The following is a 19,182-nucleotide window of genomic DNA, read 5'->3' on the forward strand; positions in this document are numbered from 1 at the left end:
CCACAGCACCAACTTGTACATTCAACAGATCATTCTCCATAATTTCTACCACCTCCAATGGTATTCCACTACCAAGCATATTTTCCCCACTTCCCCACTTTCAACATTCCAAAAGGACTGTTCCCTTCATGGCTCCCTGTTGGACTCTTCCATCTCCATTGACCACTCCTTTCTTAGGGCACCTTCTCATGCAACCACGATACATGAAATACCTGTCCTTTTCCCTCTTCCCTTTCCATCATCCACAGACCCAAACAATCCTTGCAGGCAAAGCAGCTGTACACTTGTACTTCTTATTTAGTGTACCATATTCAGCACTCACAATGTGGTCTCCCCTACATTGGAGAAACCAAATACAGACAGTATGATCACTTAGCAGAATACTTCTGGCTACAAGAGCACCTTTGAGTTTTCAGTCACCAGTCACTTTAATTAAACATCCCCCCGCCCCCGCACACAAACACACATTCTTTAGCTTCCTACATTGTTCCTGTAAAGTCTATGTAAGTTTGAGGAACAGCACCTCATTTTCCTTCTGAGCATGTTGAAATTCTCAGGATGTAATGTTGAATTTAACAATTTCAGGTAACGACTCTTTTATTTCTCTCCCCATAGACGTGGCTGTATCTTTGTTTCAATATGCTTTTTTTTCTTTTCTGTCTCAAAATTCTGCTTTTTAAATGATTGTTACCCTGTCAACTTTGGTCTGCACTCTATCACAGACATTTGCTCTGTTCTCTCAACACCTCTCCCCTCTGCAGTGTTTCTTTGGCCACTTTTTCAGCAACTTCCAGAAGTGCCTTTAAAAACCACAGGTTAAGTCGATAATTAATGTAAAAGGGCAGAGAATGCAGTGCACAGACTCCATTTGTACCTGAAGGTCATGTCCAGAGGCTTACTTTATCCAAGGATCCTTATTTGGATATTTATGCTGCCTCCCATTTGTTTCATTCACAGCCCACCCAAAGATCACTTTTTTAAAAAGATGACTACTGCCTTTCATGAACTTAGGATGGTTTACAATCAATGATGTAATTTTCTAGCATAGTCACTGTAGGAATCACAGTGACTAATGTTATACAACAAGACCGCACAATCAGCAATAAAATGTATTACTAGATTACTAGATAAAATGTATTACTAATAAAATTTAAATTTTATTTACAGCGTGGTAACAGGCCCTTCCGGCCCAACGAGTCCATGCCGCCCAATTTAAACCCAAATTAACCTACCCATACGTCTTTGCAATGTGGGAGGAAACCGGAGCACCCGGAGGAAACCCACGCAGACACGGGAGAACGTACAAACTCCTTACAGACGGCAACGGGAATCGAACCCCGATCGCTGGCACTGTAATAGCGTCGCGCTAACCGCTACACTACCGTGCCGCCCAAATAATCCACTTTAGGAGCTGGTTAATCAACAAATGTTAGCCAGCACACTGGAAGAACTGTGTCATGTGAGCAGAGAGAGAGAACACAAGTGGAAACCAATTATGTTGTTGCTGTGTGCAGTCTGACTAATCTTTACTTATCAAAGAAGAAAAGCTCTGGGGGAATAAAACTGAATATTGAGGAATGTGAAATGATAAAATGAACTTGTGTGCAATGTAGCAGGTAATTTTGTGAAAGAAAAGACTAAGGAAAGATTTATGTAAACAAAATAAGTTAACAAAATGTGGAGGTTAAGGATGAAAACTGGAGGAGGTGTTTAAAATAGTAAATGGAATTGATGGAGTCAAGCAATTCTCCCTTCTAAGCAGAAGAACTGAGAACTATTTTTGGTGAAAGTAAATCCTAAAATACAATTTTTCATGCAAGCAAGTGTGAACTTGTAATAACTGTCCTAAAACAAAATCAGGAAATCTGAATCAGCTTACTTTTTAAAAGAGGGATAATTTACTTGGAAGATATATACTTTATAGGGTGAATGAAGAGGCCTATTTTGATTATGATAAACCTGTAAAAAACATTAGTTCATCCCCATTTTAGGGTACACTTGAGGGACAATTTGAAGGCATTATTCAGGGTATGAAAGAGAGCTGTTAGAATGCTTCCAGGGATGAAGGATTAGAAGTATGTGGATAGACTGAAGACACTGGGTATTGTTTTCTTTAGAGCAAGGAAGACTTCAAGGAGATCTGTTAAAATCTTGAAGGGTTTAAATAAGGTAAGTAAAGAGAAACTGGAATGTCAATAAACGTAGATAGCAGATTTAAAATCAAAATAGCACAATATGAAATAACTAAAGAAAGTGCTGGAAATATTTAGCAAGTCAGCCAGTATCTCTGACGAAAAGCCCAGATCAACCACTTGAAATATTAGAGACACAAGAGACTGCAAATGCTGGAATCTGGAGCAACGTCCTGAAATGTTGACAATTGCTTTCATCCCACAGATGCTGCTTGACCCGCTGAGCCCTTCCAGCAGATTGTTTGTTGCACTTGAAATATTAATTTCTCTATATCCAGCATTTTGTGAATGGGGATTTAGGGTAGCCAGCAAATAAAATACAAAGGCAACATGAAAAAGAATTTTTTTAATGTAACATTTATTTAGGATTTAGAACAGAGTGCCTGATAGAATGATGGAAACAGTTTCAATGGTAACTTTCAAAAGGATATTGGATACATATTTGAAGGACAAAATAATTTTCAGGGCATGGGGTAAAAGAAGGCAAGTTGGACTACGTGGATTGCTCTGTGGAAGAGACCTTGCATATTCAATGGGCCCACTGGCTTTTTTGCATTCCTTACTATTCTTTAATTCTGAGGTTCTTATGGTTTCAGTGAGATAAAAAGATAGAGCTGGCATGGTCAGCCAATTGGATGTGAAGGGCTAAATTGCCCACTATCTTTCATGTGCCAATGTCCAATCTGTGAAAGGGGATTTTTTATAGATGCTGTTGCAACAGAGGTCCTTCAACAATAGTGTCCGTGTGATTCAGATGTGTGTGGTTTATTCAACAATGAGCTTTACTATATATTAACTCACCAATATTAACTCACCAATATTAACAATTGTCTTCAGATGATAGGCTAGAAAACACAGGCAGTTTGATTAACAAGACTGAGAATGATCTGATTTGCTGTTTGGCTCTGACCTTTTGACTACTTTAATGGGAAATCATCTTTTACAACCTGGCAACTTTGGGCTGCACCCACAGATCACCATTCTTATCTTATAGTTATTAAATACTCGATCATACTGAGTCTTGTTAACTGCCTGAAAAGGTGTCATGCTTTTTTATGCTACATACTTTCAAAGTATAACTCCTATCTTTGCAGATTAAACAACAGAAAACTCTCACAGATGCATAAGACTATACCAGGTTATTTTAGCTGAGAATGGTACCCTCAAATACCATAAATAATAGTTGTTTCCAAATTAAATATGTTGATATCTTCACAATCAATTGTCTTATCTTGGTGATGGTCATTTTTTAGATCTTGGTGCTATATTTTGGGGATTTTCATCATTCTCTGTCATTTAGCATTTTTTAAAGATCAAAGGCAAGATTCAACACTCATCCTCCTACCACCTCAACGTCATCTTAATATCCTTGCTTTTTACCTGAGTTGAACTGATCTAGGTCAGTATTTTGGTGAGAGTTTTCATTTTTCCCTTTAACTTTCCTTCTGGTCCCACCATAGAACTACATGAGCCTACAATCAGTTGAAATTACACTTATATGATTTCAGTTTTTGATAATCATGAGCTCCACTATATTTCACACTTGGGTCAATTTCTTATGGGGAACATGTCAGTCACTTAATTAAGATGCTTTTCCACCCTTGTGAACCATTTCATGTTGTGCTGTTAGAACCCACAACAAATCACACCTACAGAAATACACCTGTATCATATGATCATGATTATCTTACTAAATAATGGAGTGAGATGATGTCTGCTTTTCTCTCCCCACAAGGTCTCTATGTCATGGATAGTGGCCAGCTTATCAAATATACTTTTCTTATTGTTCAATTGTTCTTCAACTTATTTCTTATTATGAATCCCAAGGGATTCAGAGACCAGCAGCAAAGGATAATGCATGCTTTCCAGACAGCCATCATAGCTGCTTTATTATAAGACGTTCCTTTAAGTCTGCGCCATGTTAACAAAGACCCAGTCTGACAGAAGGCTCCTTAGGACATAATGTATATTGCAGTTTCATTTTGTGAAACTAAGCAACACCAAATGATGGGAAGTAAAACATGGTTCATACGTTAGCTGGATCATTAATAAGTATACTACAGACTTCCTGAAATACAGCTCCAGGATTGGAGTTGCATTACAAAACAACTGGTACATTGTTACAGGGAGGCCCAGACAGGGACCAGATGCTGAGTAACTTTATTTTATGAAGCTAGTGTTTGGCATATTTTCATAAACCAATTCTATGATAGGTGCATCCACAGTGGCAGATATAAATGATCTGATTGAGAGGATCCTCTTAGAGTTGAAGTGAATTGGTTCATCGAATGCTGAGTCATGTGGTGCCACCATTCTGATTCTGCAATTAACTTTTTCTGCATGTCCTTGGCCATTTAAAGGTAGTGGGAGGGTTGAAGGGGTTTGACATGGCTCCACAAGGCAGATTCTATCTCCACTTTAGTTAAAGTCCTGCTTTTGGGCACACTTTCACCATATTTTCTGTGCAAGAGACAATTTTTAGGCAACAACAAAGTTTATTGAAGCTTGCTTAATAGATTTTGCCCATGAATTCCCAAGTAATTTAAAATTTGGTGAAAAAACATATTAAAACATTTATCAGCATTGTGAGCATTAATGAGTGATATTTTTTAAATGAAGGCATTAATGGCAAGGCTGGCATTTATTGCACAATCACACCGTAGCTGATTGAGAGTAGGTAGATGAGAAAGTGACTATCTCAGGTTTGTCTAGCTTTTTGTGGGTAGAGTATAGATGAATACTTTTCCACATTGTCAGGTGATTGCTGGTTGTTTGAAACCTCAGCTAGTTCTGGGATACAAGTTTTCAGCACAGCAGCTGGGATATTGTTGGGGTCTTTGGTATATTCAGTGCATTCAAAAGGTAAAAATAAATTCAGACCTTCAGCAGTCACAGCTTTCTCTATTATAGGGTTCTACTTATTGAGTTTTTATTAATTTGTTATATTTATGCATTTCTTAGTTGTGTGAATTGGGGTTCTTAAGTATTGTGATTGGTTTTGCAAATGCAGATACAAGGGTGACTAAATGTTGACTGTTTTTCATAAATGTGCAAGCAAACACCTAGATTCAAAAGTCCAGCATTTGGGTCTTTTAAATCTAACAGTGAAGCTCCCTATTGACAGGTTAAACTGGGAAGGCATCATTAGTCTTCACTGGCCCAGTGTTGCTCTCTCTCTGCCATGCACAGAACAGGAGAAGTGCATTGGAAATAAACCTCTTTCTTGGCATAAGTGCGTCTGACACAATTTCAGCATTAGTATCAGAGTGTATTGAATGCATCATTTCCCATGCAATGCAGTATTGCCTGAGCAATTGGACTATATTGCTGATTATTCTCAGGACAACGGTGTATTTATGGTGCAGTGAGCAACTGGTTTCCACTGTTCCATATCTTCTTTCTGTCCCTCAAGCTCTCCCCGAGATGGTATTGATAGCCCTCACCCAGACCAACTAATTTTCCTTCATCAATCCCTTATTTAGCAAGAACTTAACCCCATCAATCCACTAAGGTAGTGGTGCTTTGACCTGCCACGGTCCCCAATGGAGGCTCCAGTCTCCACCCATGCTGGCTCCTGACCTCCACCACCCCCCCCCCCCAGCTTTTTATCTGATCAGTGACCTGTACCCCTCTCCCTTACCTGATAAATGACTCAAAAAAAAAGCCAAAATGAATTCTACCTATTAAGCATGTCAGGAGCTGATGGAATATGTTCCACTTGTCTGGACAAATGCATTGCCAACAACTCTGGAACCTCAATATCATTCATGACAAAGCAGCCTACTTGAATGGCACCTAGTAAACCGCTCTAAACATCCATTCCCTCTCTCATCAGCACACCATGGCTGCAGTGTGTACTGTGTACAAAATGCCCTGCAGTTACTTGCTTCTCTAACAGTACCTCCAAAAACCATAACCTATCCACAGAGAAGGACAAGGGGAGCAAGCACATAGGAACTCCATGAAATTACACGCTAATGTAACTTGCGAATTATCAATGGACCTTTATCCTCACTTAGTCAAAATTATGAAACTACCTACTGAACAGCTAAGTGGAAGTAGCTTCACCAGAAGGACTGTAGCAGTTCAAGAAGCCAACTCACCACTCTCTTCGCAGGGATGTTAGGGATGGGCAATAAATGCTGGTCAGCCAGTGACACCCAGATTCATCCTAATGAATAAATTAAAAAAAAACCTGTTACTCCAACTAGATGATCATTTTCATAGAGTCATAGAGCACTGCAGCACAGAAACAGACCCTTCGTCCCATCTAGTCCATGCCGACCTGATCTTCTGCCCAGTCGCTTCTTCCTGCACAGACCATATCCCTCCAATCCCCTCCCATCCATGTACCTATTCAAACTTCTCTTAAATGTTACAATTGAACCCGCATCTACCTCTTCCACTGGCAGCTCATTCCACACTCGCACCACCCTCTGAGTGAAGAAGTTGCCCCTCAGACTCCCCTTATATATTTCACCTTTCACCCTAAACCTACATCCTCTGGTTCTAGTCTCACCTAACCTTAGGGGAAAAAGCCTGCATTCATTCACCCTATCTATGCCCCTCATAATTTTGTATACCTCTATATGATCTCTCCTCATTCTCCTGCGCTCCAGGGAATAAAGTCCTAACCTAATCAACCTTTCCTTATAACTCAGGTCCTCAAGTCCCGGCAACATCCTTGTAAATTTTCTCTGCACTCTTTCAAGCATATTTACATCTTTCCTGTAGGTAGGTGACCAGAACTGCACATAATACTCTAAATTTGGCCTCACCAATGTCTTGTACAACTTCAACAATAACATCCCAACTTCTGTACTCAATGCCCTGATTTATGAAGGCCAAGGTGCCAAAAGCTCTCTTTACGACCCTATCTACCTGATGCCACTTTCAAGGAACTATGGATCTGTATTCCCAGGTCCCTTTGTTCTACCACACACCTCAGAGCCCTACCATTCATTGTGTAAGTCTTACCCTGGTTTGTCCTCCAAAAGTGCAACACCTCACACTTGTCTGTATTAAATTCCATCTGCCATTTTTCAGCCCATTTTTCTAGCTGGTCAAGAATACGCTGTTAGCTTTGATAGCCTTCCTCACTGTCCACTATGCCCTAATCTTGGTGTCATCCCCAAATTTGCTGATCCAGTTTACCACATTATCATCTAAATCATTAATATAGATGATAAACAACAACAGACCTAGCACCGATCCCTGCGGCACACCACTAGTCACAGGCCTCCAGTCAGAGAGACAACCATCTACTACCACTCTCTAGCTTCTCCTGCTAGCCAATTTTGAATCCAATTGGCTACTTCATCCTGAATGCCAAGCGAGTTAACCTTCTGGAGCAGCCTCTCATGTGGGACTTTGTCAAAGGCCTTGCTAAGGTCCATGCAGACAACGTCCACTGCCTTTCCCTCATCGACCTTCTTGGTAACCTCCTCGAAAATCTCTAAGATTGGTTAGACGTGACCTACCACGCACAAAGCCATGTTGACTATCCCTAATCAGGCCCCGTCTATCCAAATACTCATATATCATGTCCCTTAGAATACCTTCCAATAATTTACCCACGACTGATGTCAGGCTCACTGGCCTTTCATTTCTTGGTTTATTCCTAGAGCCTTTCTTGAACAATGGAACAACATAAGCTATCCTCCAGTCCTCTGACACCTCACCCGTTGCTAAGGATATTTTAAGTATCTCTGCCAGGGCCCCTGCAATTTCTGCACTCGCCTCCCACAAGGTCCACGGGGAATGCCCTGGGAATTTATCCACCTTCATTTGCCTCAAGACAGCCAGCACCTCCTCTTTCATAATCAAATACAGTCCATGACCTCACTACTATTTTGCCTCAGTTCTATAGTCTTTGTGCCTGTCTCCAGAGTAAATACTGATGCAAAAAATTCATTTAAGATCTCCCCCATCTCTTTCAGTTCCATGCATAGATGAGCATGCTGATCTTCAAGAGGACCAATTTTGTTCCTTGCTACCCTTTTTCCCTTAATATAGCTATAGAAACCCTTGGGTTTCTCTTTTACCTTGTCTGCCAGAGCAACCATGTCCTCTTTTTGCCCTCCTGATTTGGTCCTCTTGAATTTCTTATATTCCTCAAGCACCTCATTTGATCCTAACTGCCTATACCTGATATGTGCCTCCTTCCTTTTCTTTACCAGGGCCTCAATATCCTTAGATAACCAAGGTTCCCTAAACCTGTTAGCCTTGCTTTTCATTCTAACAGGAACATACAGATTCTGTACTCTCAATATTACACTTCTGAAAGCCTCCCACTTACCATGCATCTCTTTGCCAGAAAACAGCCTATCCCAATCCACCCCTGCCAGATCCCTTCTGATGCCATCAAAATTGGCCTTATTCCAATTTCAAATGTCAACCCGAGGACCAGTCCTATCCTTCTCCATAATTATCTTGAAACTAATGGAATAATGATCACTACGTCCAAAGTGTTCCCCTACACACACTTCGGTCACCTGTCCTGTCTCGTTCCCTAAGAGGAGATCCAGTATCACATGCTCTCTAGTTGGGACCTCTACATATTAATTAAGGAAACTTTCTTGAACACATTTGACAGGCTCTATCCTATCCAATCCCTTTACAATATGGGAGTCCCAGTCAATATGTAGAAAGTTAAAATCACCTATTATCATAACCTTATTTTTCTTGCAACTGTCTGCTATCACTCTACAAATTTGTTCTTCTAAATACCACTGACTATTGAGAGGTCTATAATATAGTCCCATTAATATGGTCATCCCTTTCTTATTCCTCAATTCCACCCATATTGCCTCAGTAGACGAGCCCTCCAGTATGTCCTCTCTGAGCACTGCCGTGACATTTTCCCTGCTGAGTAATGCCACCCCTCCGCCTTTAATACCTCCCTCTCTATCATGTCTAAAACATCGGAACCCCAGAACATTGAGCTGCCAGTCCTGCCCCTCCTACAACCAAGTCTCACTAATGGCTACAACATAATAATTCCGTGTGCTGGCCCATGCTCTAAGTTCATCTGCTTTACCTATAATACTCCTTGCATTGAAATAGTTGCATTTCAGAACATTAGTCCCACCATGCTCATCAACCAGTCAATTTCTGTCTTTGCTTGCAGGCTTAACATCTACTTTCCCCACAGGCACTCCACTTGCTGCCCTGCCACTCTGATTCCCAACCCCCTGCAACAAGTTTAAACACCGCCCTGCCACCCCCTCACCCCACTGAGCAGCACCTACAAACCTTCCTACAAGGATATTGGTCCTCCTCCAGTTCAGGTGCAAAATGTCCCATTTGCACAGGTCCCACCTGCCCTGGAAGAGAGCCCAATGATCCAAAAATCTGAAGCCCTTCCTGCTGCACCACCTCCTTAGCCATGTGTTAAACTGCACTATCTTCCTATTTCTTGCCTCACTAGCACATGGTACTGGTAGCAATCCTGAGATCCTTTTCATTCTGAAGGAGGACACATAGTTGCCAATGGTGCCTGCAATTTCTTGAATTTCATGAGGTACATACACAAATAGAAAACACTCAGCAGGTAATGCAGCAGCTTTGGAAAGAGAGAATTTTTCAGGTCAGAGACCCTTTGTCAGAACTGGAAGAGGGATAAAACAAGTTAGTTTTAGTTGCAGAGACAGTGGGAGAAGGATGGGTTGGTCAAAGGGAATATCTCTAACAGGGCGAGGCCCGTGTTGCCATTGCATAAGCTATTGATAAAGCCATCTATTGATTACTGAAGGCAGTTAGAGAAAGAGAAAATATTTAAAATCTGTGAAATGCCCTGAATCTTGACCCAGTCTTCAACCCAGATGGCTCATTTTCCTTCACAATAAAATGCAAAGCTTGTTTAATGGTGCATGAGATCTTACCCCTTGGACATTGTTGAAGTTTACAATGATGGCACCACAAATTAATTGCTCGTTGGCATACCACGAATCAACCATATGGCATGCCTATTCCAGCCCAATACAATTTCTGGTTTGCTGCCATTCACTCATTTTTTTCTCAATGGAAAAATTTCAGTAGCCTCAGCCTGATCAGTAGATGGTGCTCCTTGCTGCAGTGCAGTAATCTGTCACAGATAAGCAATTTGAGAATACCTCTGAGCTTGAGGATGCATAAAAAACCCAATCCTACCGTTGTGGAATTCTTTGCTCCCTGGCTCCTTGACATAGTGGCCAGAGGTTAAGGAAACTTTCCTGAGAATGGACAATCTTGCCTCAGTCAAAACTTCCGTTGGGACTACACTGTTAGAAAAGCTGCTTTTGGATGCAATGTTAAACTCCATCTGCTTTCCCAAGAGGCAATATCTGAAGAAGGAGGAGGCTTGGTTTAGTCCTTGTTGCTATTTTTTTCCCTCAAATAACATTACGAAAACAGATTATCTGGGCATTTATTTCACTGCTGCATGTGGTCAATTACTGTGTGGACTAAGAGCAGGTCAGACTGCATCTGTAGAGAGAAACGGTCAACATTTCAAGTCAATCAGCTTCTCTCAGAATTGTGCAAACTTAGAGGGAAAAAAAGATTTTACAGTGCAGAGGAAAGGGAGCGGTAAGAAGAGAACAGGAGGAAAGTCTGCTCAACCAGATACATTTTAAATGTGGTGAGGGTTTCTGCCTCCACCACTATTTCTGTCAGTAACCTCCCAATCTATAGGTGAAAAGGTTTTTCTTCAACTTCCCTCTAATGCTGCTACTGCTAACTTAAATCTAAGTCACATGATATTGACCTCTCTGCTAAGGTAAATAGGGCCTTCCTGTTCATTCTGTGTGGGCCTCTCCTTTGTTGCAAAGAAAGTAGTGCCTTCCCTGCCAGTCTCTTCTTGTAACTGTAATTTACCAGCCCTGGCAACATCCTCATAAGATTAGAGAAATAAAGGACTGCAGATGCTGGAATCTAGATGAAAAACACTATGATGCTGGAGGAACTCAGCAGGCCAGGCAGCATCCGTGGAGAGAAGCAAGTGGTCAATGTTCTGGGTCAGGACCCTCCTTCAGGGCTGAAGACAGGAAAAGGGGAAGCCCAATATATAGGAGGGAAAAGCAGAGCAGTGAAAGACAAAAGAGGGGAAGTGGGGTGGGCACAAGATGATCATAGATAGATGCAGGAGAGAGATATGATAGGCAGGTGCAGGGGAGGAGGGGAGAGCAGATCCACTGGGGGATGAACATTGAATTCTCCCACTTCAAGTAACCGCCCTCACCATGCTTCTTCTTTTCTTCCCTTTCTTAGCCTATCTCTTCTTTTCTACCCTTTTTCCTTTCTCTCCTTACCTTTGACCCATTCCCCCAGTGGATCTGCTCTCCCCTCCTCCCCCGCACTTGCCTATCACTATCTCTTACCTGCACCTACCTATTACCACCTTGTGCCCACCCCACCTCCCCTATTTTGGCCACCTGTCACTGCTCTGCTTTTCCCTCCTATATATTGGGCTTCCCCCTTTTTCTATCTTCAGTCCTGAAGAAGGGTTCTGACCCAAAATGTTGACTGCCTGCTTTTATCCACGGATGCTGCCTGGCCTGCTGAGTTCCTCCAGTGTCATAGTGTTTTTCCTCCTCATAAGATTCCTGTTCACTTTCTCGGTATTATTACATCCTTCTGATAGCACAGTGACTAGAATTACACATAGAATGCTCTATGTGTGACCTAACTAGTATTCTGTACAGGTCTGTGATCTCCCTACTCTTATATTCTATGCCTCAACAGAAAGGGAAGTATCTTGTATGCCTTCTTAACCACCTTATCTGCATGTCTGTGGACATGCATTCCAAGATCTCTTTGTCCCTCTATAACTTATCCTGAAGAAACTGCAATACATTTGATACATGATTATCAATAATCTGAAGATCTTCTAGGCTCAAAACAAACAAAGGGACATTTAAAATCTGTGAAGTGCCCTGAATCTCAGACCCAGTCTCTAACCTAGATGGCACTCACAATAATTTACAAAGACTGTTTAGTGGAGCATGAGGTCTTACCCATTGGGCACTTCTGAAATTTACGGTGGTGGCACCATAAATTAATTGCTCGTTGGGATCCACGAATGAACAGTATGGTGTGCCTATTCCAGTACTGAAGCTGGGTGCAGCCAGTGCAAGGGCTTGGTGGGGAAGGACAACAGTTTAGGGTTCTTCTGCCACTGGAGAGGGAGGGGCAGGTTCAGGTGAGGAAGCCCCTTAAATATTGTAAATACAGGATGGGGTATCACCCCAGGGAGCCACACGAGTGGCATCGATGCTGTGGTTTTTTATTAAAAAAACACTAACGATTGATCTGTACATGAATGTAAAGGTTTGAACTGTCTTATTTTTGTATATAGTTTGTCTTTTATTATGAATAAAGTTTATTTTGGTATAAAAAAATCTTTTTCAATGAGGAAATTTCAGTAGCCTCAGCCTGACCAGTAGATGGTGCTCCTTGTTGCAGTGCAGTAATCTGTCACAGACCAGCAACTTAAAGATAGCTCTCAGCTTGAGATCATCTTCCAAGGGAATCTACAACCTCTGGAATTGCAGCTCAACAGGAATTCATGAGCCACGTTACTGCCACTGCAGAAGCACCTCATAAACTTGTAAAGCTAAAGGGACATGGAAGTCTTCATTCAGGGGTCAGCAGTGGAAAGGGTGAGCAGCTTCAAGTTTCTGGGCACCAGCATCTCAGAGGATCTATCTTGGGCCCAACACATTGATGCAATCACGAAGAAGGCATGCCAGCGGTTCTACTTCATTAGGAGTTTGAGAAGATTTGGTATGTCACTTAAAGACTCTTGCAAATTTCTGCAGATGTACGGTGGAGAGCATTCTGACTGGTTGCATCACTGCCTGGTATGGAGGCTCCATCGTGCAGGATCGAAAGAGGCTGCAGAGGTTTGTAGACTCATCCAGCTCCATTACGGGAACAACCCTCCCTGCCATCGAGGACATCTTCAAGAGGTAGTGGCTCAAGAAGACAGCATCCATTATTAAGGACCCTCACCACCCGGGACATGCCCTCTTCATGTTACTACCATCAGGAAGGAGGTACAGGAGCCTGAAGACCCATACTCAATGTTTTAGGGACAGCTTCTTCTCCTCCACCATCAGATTTCTGAATGGTCCATGAACACTACCTCATTATTCCTCTTTTGCACTACTTATTTATTTTTGCAACTTATTGTAATTTTTATGTCTTTATGTCTTGCACTGTACTGCTGCTGTATAACAACAAATTTCACAACATAAGTCAGTGATAATAAACCTGATTCTGAAACACTAAAGGGGTGGATAATGGTCAACAGGCTTCCTCCAGAATGCTTCTGGCAGTGGAAGCATTTCTTGAGCATCACAATGGAACTTTAAGTCAACATTTGTGCTCATAATGAAAGATCATGAGTCATGTCATGAGAAATAAGCCCCACCATCCAGTGTTCAGCCTTTGACTCACCTTGGAGGTTTGTATATGGGTGGAATAGAGGACTGTCAGAGGAAAAAAAGAATCATGACTGTCGCCAGGATGACAATATTCAGCTGAATAATGCACTGCTTGTTGTCACATGACAGTTGTGCAATGAGGAGATTGAATTCTTTTAATGGTGCTGTTAATGTCACATTGTATGATGGGAAAAGCCACATTCCATGAAAATCTTTGTGCTCAGTCATCCTGCTCGTTTCTGCAAAAGGGACTGAGATGAAATATTTTCTTTCTGTATGGAGAACATAAGTAATTTCCCTTACACAGAAGTGTATTACAAACTAGGAGATGTGGTTTACATCTCCTGCATCAACCCAGAAAATATTGGGCCATGTTGTCCTTGCCCTGGTTTGATGTAGTAGTTGTGGTGCAGCAAACGACAGATTTCAATCATGATCTCTTTTATGAATCACAGATGACTTATAAAAAAATCTCCCATATTAACTGTTATGGTCCCTTTGTCTTGCATCTCTTCCTCCTCTTTCCTCTCCTGGCAATTTGTACTGCTCTGGATAGCATCATTTAATCCTTCCAGTCCACCTGTCTCTGGAAGAAACTTCTTTCAGCAAAGTACTTTAAATGACAATTACTTGTCTAGCAAATCACCAAGACCATTCCCTATGGACGATTCAAGCTTTATCCAAACATGGAAAATCTCCAAAAATATATACAATCGCATCAGCAGCCAGAAAATCCTGGGAGTAAATTCAATTAATTTAAATAGTGCTTGTGGGTCATCCTTCATACCATTTAACATTGTTTATAGGTTTCATTAGGATTTGGCAATAGAGGCTTCAGATCAGCATTAAATAATATTTACATCATCTCATGGCCATTTTGTGCACTTCTTTACCAGGATGGACTTCCAAATGCATCTTAAACCCCAGTTTTGAGTACTCTTTGGTGCCTAAGAAACAAAAGGTACATAGCTTAATTTAACCCACAAAATCTAAACTTTCTGTTTTGCAAGTGTTCATTGAAACTTATCCATTGAAACTTATTGAAGGCAGGGATTTTTTCCACCAGTGCCCTGACTAAATGCTGATTTCTCAAATTTGCATTTATGAGACAAAAACATTTTAGGTTTATTGCCTTCATTTAAATCTTCATCATCATCAGCCCATGTAAGTATTTAAATATATTGAGCAAATGCAATATGTGATATTTTATCAGCTGGGTTTGGAAACCAAATTGATACCACAACAAAAGAACCAACTTCAAAGAAAACTCCATCTAGGCATCAAGAGATAAGTTTCTTTCCACTACATTGTCCGTGTGATGGTGGAAATTTTCTGCATTCATAATGTCTCTGTGCATAAGACCCAAAGGAATCCTTAACCTCTGTGTGAATAGGATTTGTGGACAATTTGATTATGTTCTCCTCAAGAATAGGCAGATGAGAAGGTTGGGGCAAATATAGAAGTTAAAGAGAGCATATTCAATAGAGAGGATAAGCAGGAGCTTGGCATGGAGCTCAGGAACACTGATGGATTAAACTGCATTTATTTCAATGCAAGAGACCTGACAGGTAAGGCAGATGAACTCAGGACACGTATGGGTACATGGAACATATTATAGCTATTCCAGAGGGAGGGACAGGACAGGCAGCTCAGTGTTCTGGGTTATAGATGCTATAGGAAGAATAGAGGAGGGGGAATTGCATTTTTGATTAGAGAAAACATCACAGCAGTACTCAGAGAGAATATTGCTGGGGGATAGTCCAATGGAGCTATCTGGGTGGAACTGAGAAATAAGAAGGGGGCGATTACTTTGATTGGATTGTACTATAGGCCCCCGAAGAGTCAGCGGGCTGTAGAGTACAACATTAGAGAAAAAATAAAGAAGATATTGTTCATACATATGATTTAAATTGTTGTATTTACAGATTTTTGAAAAGATTTCCTTTGGGTGCTCCGGTTTCCTCCCACATTCCAAAGACATGTGGGTTAGGAAGTTGTGGGCAGGCTATGTTGGCGCCGAAAGAGTGGCGACATTTGCGGGCTGCTCCCAGAACACTCTACGCAAAAGATGTATTTCACTGTGTGTTTTGATGTACATGTGACTAATAAAGATATCATTATTACTCTGGATGTTTATGGAATCTCATGTTGTTTTCTTCTGTTGTGGGCACCTTTCAGCAATAAGAAGCTGAGGCCACTGGGGGATGGGAACCAGGCCATTTCAGTTGTCAGTCTGTTAGGAATATATCCCCAGCCCATTCATCACCTTTCTTGCTCTCCAGTTCAAAGGCAGCCATCCAAGCCATCCATTGAAAGTAGGAAAAAGCAACGTAGCTTGAGCTACAAAGGGAGGGAAGAAGACAAAGATTATTCTTTTCCTGCAGTTAGATGAGAAATTAAAAAGTTTAAATTTTGAATATGAAAGAAACATTCTCAAAATGAAAAAAATGCCGAGGCTTACACGCAACAATCCAAAACAGCTCCAGCACTGCCCTGCCACAGAACGTGAGTACACTATTAATGAACCACTCACAGGATTGCATTAGTATTTGGAATAACTGCTGACACTGAGAATCGCCGGCCTAAAATGCAATACTTGGTGATTTCAATCGTCTCACATGGCATATTTGATCCCACCAGTCCTATATGAGGAAATTTGAGCAATACTCTACAGCTTTATCACTCGTACATTTTCGTTTACGTATTGAATTAGGCCGATTTCTATGAAAGAATTCGATTTTTAACTAGAAATGGTCGAACTTCTGTTTTCATTTCTGACCCTTCCAAGAATAGTCTGTCCCAGCGTGCTCTGCTTTATCGTGTTTTTGCGGCTTTAGGTAATGCTCTGAAACACGCGCGGTAATAGACTGGGGGAAGTCAAGTGTCCGATCCCTCAAGGCAGAAAGCGGAGCGGCAACTCTCGGTCCTCGGAGCGGCAAACAGATCCCAGCAAAGGGAAGCCAACGGCGGGCGTCCGCTGGTGGATTCTTCGCACACCTGAGGCGAGCGCGCCCCCGCGCCCACAGGAATTCTCGAACACCTGCAAAGTGCGCGCGCTCCAGAATTCCCGCACGCCGGTGAAGCGCGCGCGCGCGGGGGGGGGGAGTTTGGAAACCGTGCGGGTGCGCGCGCGCGTTCTCGTACACTCAGGGAGCCCGCAGCTACTTGGTGCTCAAGGGGCAAAGGTCTGTGAACATTGGCGAGTCTGAGCCGGTCCCTCTGAAGCTACACCGGTCTGAGAAAAATAAAGTGCGTATTTCTTTTGCAAACAATATATTATTGGTAGAAATGAATTGTAATATGAGAGCGTGAAGTTAAATCGTGGATAGCGAATTAGTGTGCGTGCTGAGACGCAGGAAGTGAACTTAGTCTCGTTTTAAAAGTTGTCGCTTTGATGCGATTTGACATTATTTTTCTGGGGGAAAAACTTTGGCGGCTAGTTTTTTGGGGTGTTTCAAGTAGAGTGTGTACTGGAGTCCGAATTACAGGAAAAGTTTCACTCTAAATTGATAAGGAGGTACTGGTACGGCGTTTATGTACAGAGAGTGCTGATAACAGCGTCCGGGCTTTTTGAGTGCTTTGACTTTGTTTCATTTTCTTTGTTACAAAATGCCATTTCACAAATGAGATAAATGATCTTATTTTGTATGGTAATAAGGGGGAATTTGCGAGAGTTGTACACGCTACTATCAGAAATGGCCTCTCCACTGTAACTCGAAGGCATTTGCACAATTGGTGGGACTTCAATGACTACTCAGACTGCTGTACTTTTGCGCTGTTCATGGATCCTGTTTTTCCAGTATTTTCTGTTTCAAACTGACACCTATTATCAGAGCCTAACAAGAGAATGTATTTGGAAAAAAAACACGTAGTTCTTACCTGACAACCAAAGGCTATTGATCAGTGTAATGTATGTGTGCTAATGTACCTGTATGTGAGGCCATCACAGAATCCACTGTTAGTGATTTCAAAAAATCATCCAGGTTCATTCGTAATTACCGCAGATCTACACTAACTCTGCCGTTAAATTTTGCATGGCCAAGTGCTCACTCTCCAATTTCAGTAACTTTACCAATGTAATGTCAAAATGATTGATCCCCAGTTACTGGTTTCTCATCCTCCCTTTATCAGATTGGAATTAGAAATCTGTCTATGAAACAAGATCTATAAATCATTTTGTAATCCACACAACTTGAAAATGCTAAAAGCGAAGATTGAGAATTTCTGTTAATTTTAAAAATGTCCCAAATTTTCCCGCTAAAATAAAAAAAGTTGGTCAGATAGCAAATAATATTTCAGTTCCAATCAAATCTTTTTTCTCCCCTAGAACTGTAGTATTTAAAAACTGAGGGGGGGGGGAGGAAGGGATTAGGGGTGGGGAAGAGGGGATTAGGGGTCGGGGGAGGAGGGGATCAGGGGTGGGGTGGGGGGGAGGAGGGGATTAGGACTGGTATCCCATTAAAATATTAAAGGTTATTAGAATGAATATGTTTTCTTTTTACTTTTGTGGCCTTTTAGCAAATACTAACAATTTTTTTGCCACATGAGCATTGCATGCAGGCTAGGTGGGGGAAGTAACAGACATGTGAGAACGCTGGCAAAGCTATTGCAAAGCAATGTTCCTGAGCTGAAAAAATGCTAACAAGTTAATAAGTGTAAAAAAGCAGCTCTGAAGTCAGTTACTGTTTACAAATATCTCAGTTTCCAAGCTATGTACAGCACACTACTGGCTGTTGCTCCTGTGATCATTGACGTTTTTAAGGAAGTGACATTTAAAATAGCAAGTCTTGTGACATCCTGACTTTGAGGAAACCTTTGACCAGATTCTTTATGAAAAGTGACTTAATAGTTGGATTTCAAGGTAATGACTGTAAAAGGAAACATAATTGGTTGAAAGAAAGAAAGCAGCACCGTTTGCTTGACAGAAGTGATATCATGGCGTGGAAGTGATGATTAGTGGGTCCCAAAGAATTAACACTAATATTACAATGACTTGGAATTCAATGCAAATTTGTCATTATAACACAAGGAACAGTGGAGCCTGAAGGTGTAATCTAATGTGTGTGTGTGTGTATATGTACATATATATATATATATATATATATATATATATATATACACATATTAAAAAACAAATAAATAATGGACTAAATAAAATTATAATGGTGTGGAACAATAGCAGTTAAAGTTCAATATGAGTAAGGCTAAAATGCTTTACATTGGGGGCTGGGTAGAAGAGTTGGCAACCTCTGCATTGTCCAGTGCTAAATTAGATGGAAAAAATAAGGATGTTGTTAACACTCCATAATTAGTCTTCTTGAATCAGTAGTGAAATCATTTGTGGAATGCTCTACCTTGCACTTCATTGTGTATGTTCAAATAGGGAAAAAAAGGACCATTGTCTGGAATTATTTTATTTATAGATGATCACTGCTTAAAATAGGTTTCAGAATAAACTGGCAGATGGCAAAAACATTCTAAATTTAAAGGTGTTTTTTGGTGTAACTTGAAGAGAGATGTAAAGCTGGATTAACTGACTAGCTAGCAGAACATTCCTTTGAAAG

The 19,182-nt window shown here is 41.2% G+C and overlaps 1 protein-coding gene across 4 annotated transcripts in view; it reads left to right on the forward strand.

Moving 5' to 3' along the window:
* Positions 1-16,180: 16,180 nt before the first annotated feature.
* Positions 16,181-19,182, forward strand: part of LOC127580258 (tyrosine-protein kinase Tec-like) — a 116,872-nt gene continuing 113,870 nt past the window's right edge. The window contains exon 1 of one of the 4 annotated variants that reach the window (XM_052033438.1): positions 16,181-16,455. The gene's annotated coding sequence lies outside the window, so the exon portion shown is untranslated. Of the gene's footprint in view, positions 16,456-16,481; positions 16,666-16,698; positions 16,868-19,182 lie in introns of those variants that run through there. The other 3 variants (XM_052033428.1, XM_052033458.1, XM_052033419.1) reach the window with 3 other exon arrangements.

The sequence above is a fragment of the Pristis pectinata genome, chromosome 2 (genome assembly GCF_009764475.1).
Source record: "Pristis pectinata isolate sPriPec2 chromosome 2, sPriPec2.1.pri, whole genome shotgun sequence".
Classification (NCBI taxonomy): Eukaryota; Metazoa; Chordata; class Chondrichthyes; order Rhinopristiformes; family Pristidae; genus Pristis; species Pristis pectinata.